This window comes from Hippopotamus amphibius, chromosome 13, assembly GCF_030028045.1.
Source record: "Hippopotamus amphibius kiboko isolate mHipAmp2 chromosome 13, mHipAmp2.hap2, whole genome shotgun sequence".
Taxonomy (NCBI): domain Eukaryota; kingdom Metazoa; phylum Chordata; class Mammalia; order Artiodactyla; family Hippopotamidae; genus Hippopotamus; species Hippopotamus amphibius.
The window spans coordinates 29815316-29818880 of NC_080198.1; positions in this window are offsets into that span (position 1 = coordinate 29815316).

Here is a 3565-nt window from a genome sequence, read left to right on the forward strand (position 1 = left end):
TTTTAGATTCCGTATATGTGAGTTAGCATACAATATTTGTCCTTCTCTTTCTGACTTACTTCACTCTGTATGACAGACTGTAGTTCTATCCACCTCATTACATATAGCTCCATCTCATCCCTTTTTATAGCTGAGTAATATTCCATTGTGTATATATGCCACATCTTCTGTATCCACTCATTTGTTGATGGGCATTTAGGTTGCTTCCATGTCCTGGCTATTGTAAACAGTGCTGCAATAAACATTATGGTACAAGTTTCTTTTGGGATTATGGTTTTCTTTGGGTATATGCCCAGTAATGGGATTACTGGATCATATGGAAGTTCTATTTGTAGTTTTTTAAGGAACCTCCAAATTGTTTTCCATAGTGGCTGTACCAACTTACATTCCCACCAACAGTGCAGGAGAGTTCCCTTTTCTCCACACCCTCTCCAACATTTGTTGTTTCCAGATTTTGTGATGATAGCCACTCTGACCGGTGTGAGGTGATACCTCATTGTGGCTTTGACTTGCATTTCTCTAAAGATTAGTGATGTTGAGCATCTTTTCATGTGTTTGTTGGCCATCTGTATGTCTTCTTTGGAGACATGTCTATTTAGGTCTTCTGCCCATTTGTGGATTGGGTTATTTGCTTTTTTGGTATGAAGCTGCATGAGCTGCTTGTATATTTTGGAGGTTAATCCTTTGTCTGTTGTTTCATAGGCAACTATTTTTTCCCATTCTGAGGGTTGCCTTCTAGTCTTGTTTATGGTTTCTTTCGCTGTGCAAAAGCTTTTAAGTTTCATGAGGTCCCATTTGTTTATTCTTGATTTTATTTCCATGATTCTAGGAGGTGGGTCCAAAAGGATGTTGCTTTGATGGATGTCATAGAGTGTTCTGCCTATGTTTTCCTCTAGGAGTTTTATAGTGTCTGGCCTTCCATGTAGGTCTTTAATCCATTTGGAGTTTATTTTTGTGTATGGTGTTAGGAAGTGTTCTAATTTCATTCTTTTACATGTTGCTGTCCAATTTTCCCAGCACCACTTATTGAAGAGGCTGTCTTTTTTCCATTGTATACTCGTGCCTCCTTTGTCAAAGATAAGGTGCCCATATGTGTTTGGGCTTACCTCTGAGTTCTCTATTCTATTCCATTGATCTTCCTTTCTATTTTTGTGCCAGTACCATACTGTCTTGATCACTATGGCCTTATAGTATAGTTTGAAGTCAGGAAGCCTGATTCCACCAACTCCATTTTTCCTTCTCAAGATTGCTTTGGCTATTCAGGGTCTTTTGCATTTCCATACAAATTGTTAAGATTTCTTGCTCTAGTTCTGTGAAAAATGCCATTGGTAATTTGATCGGGATTGCATTGAATCTGTAAATTGCTTTGGGTAGTACAGTCATTTTCACGATGTTGATTCTTCCAATCCAGGAACATGGTATGTCCCTCCATCTGTTTGTGTCATCTTTGATTTCTTTCATCAATGTCTTAAAGTTTTCTGCATACAGATCTTTTGCCTCCTTAGGCAGGTTTATTCCTAGGTATTTTATTCTTTTTGTTGCAATGGTGAATGGGAGAGTTTCCTTAATTTCTCTCTCTGCTCTTCTGTTGTTAGTGTATAGGAATGCGAGAGATTACTGTGCATTAATTTTGTATCCTGCTACTTTACTAAATTCTTCAATTACTGCTAGCAGTTTTCTGGTAGAGTCTTTAGGGTTTTCTATATATAATATCATGTCATCTGCAAAGAGTGATAATTTTACTTCTTCTTTTCCAATGTGGATACCTTTTATTTCTTTTTCTTCTCTGATTGCTGTGGCTAAAACTTCCAAAACTATGTTGAATAACAGTGGTGAGAGTGGACACCCTTGTCTTGTTCCTGTTCTTAGAGGGAATTCTTCCAGTTTTTCCCCATTGAGAACGATGTTGGCTTTTGGTTTTTCATATATGGCTTTTATTATGTTGTAGTAGTTTCCTTCTATGCCCATTTTCTGGAGAGCTTTTATCATAAATAGATGTTGAACTTTGTCAAAAGCTTTTTCTGCATCTATTGAGATGATCATATGGTTTTTATCCTTCAATTTGTTGATATGATGTATCACGTTGATTGAGTTGCGTATATTGAAGATTCCCTGCATCCCAGGGATAAACCCCACTTGATCATGGTGTAGGATTTTTTTAATGTGCTGTTGGAGTCTGTTAGCTAGTATTTTGTTGAGGATTTTTGCATCTATATTCATCAGTGATATTGGTGTGTAGTTTTCTTTTTTTGTGACATCTTTGCCTGGTTTTGGTATCAGGGTGATGGTAGCCTCGTAGAATGAGTTTGAGAGTGTTCCTCCTTCTGCTATATTTTGGAAGAGTTTGAGAAGGATAGGTGTTGGCTCTTCTCGAAATGTTTGATAGAAGTTGCCCGTGAACCCATCTGGTCCTGGGCTTTTGTGTGTTGGGAGATTTTTAATCATTGCCTCAATTTCCATATTTCTGATTGGTCTGTTAATGGTTTCTATTTCTTCCTGGTTCAGTCTTGGAAGATTGTATTTTTCTAAGAATGTATCCATTTCTTCCAGGTTATCCAATTGATTGGCATAGAGTTGCTTGTAGTAGTCTCTCATGATGTTTTGTATTTCTGAGGTGTCCGTTGTGACTTCTCCTTTTTCATTTCTAATTCTGTTGATTTGCATCTTCTCCCTTTTTTTCTTGATGAGTCTGGCTAATGGTTTATCAATTTTGTTAATCTTCTCAAAGAACCAGCTTTTAGTTTTATTTATTTTTGCTATGGTTTCCTTCCTTTCTTTTTCATTTATTTCTGCTCTGATCTTTATGATTTCTTTCCTTCTGCTCACTTTGGGGTTTCTTTGTTCTTCTTTCTCTAGTTGTTTTAGGTGTAAGGTTAGGTTGTTTATTTGGTAATTTTCTTGTTTCTTAAGGTAGGACTGTATTGCTATAAACTTCCCTCTTAGAACTGCTTTTGCTGCGTCCCATAGGTTTTGGGTTGTTGTGTTTTTGTTGTCATTTGTTTCTAGATATTTTTTGATTTCCTCTTTGATTTCTGTAGTGATTCCTTGGTTGTTTAAGAGTGAATTGTTTAGCCTCCATGTGTTTGTATTTTTTACAGTTTTTTTCCTGTAATTGATATCTAGTCTCATGGCGTTGTGGTCTGAGAAGATGCTGGATATGATTTCAATTTTCTTAAATTTGCTGAGGTTTGATCTGTGACCCAAGATGTGATCTATCCTGGAAAATGTTCCGTGTGCACTTGAGAAGAAAGTGTATTCTGTCATTTTTGGATGGAATGTCCCATAAATATCAATGAAGTCGAGATGGTCTAATGCGTCATTTAAAGCTTGTGTGTCTTTATTGATTTTCTGTTTGGATGATCTGTCCATTGATGTAAGTGGGGTGTTCAAGTCTCCCACTATTATTGTGTTACTGTCGATGTCCCCTTTTATAGCTGTTAGCATTTGCCTTATGCATTGAGGTGCTCCTATATTGGGGGCATAGATATTTACCATTGTGATATGTTCTTCTTGAATGCATCCCTTGATCATTATGTAGTGTCCTTCCTTGTCTCTTTTAATAGTC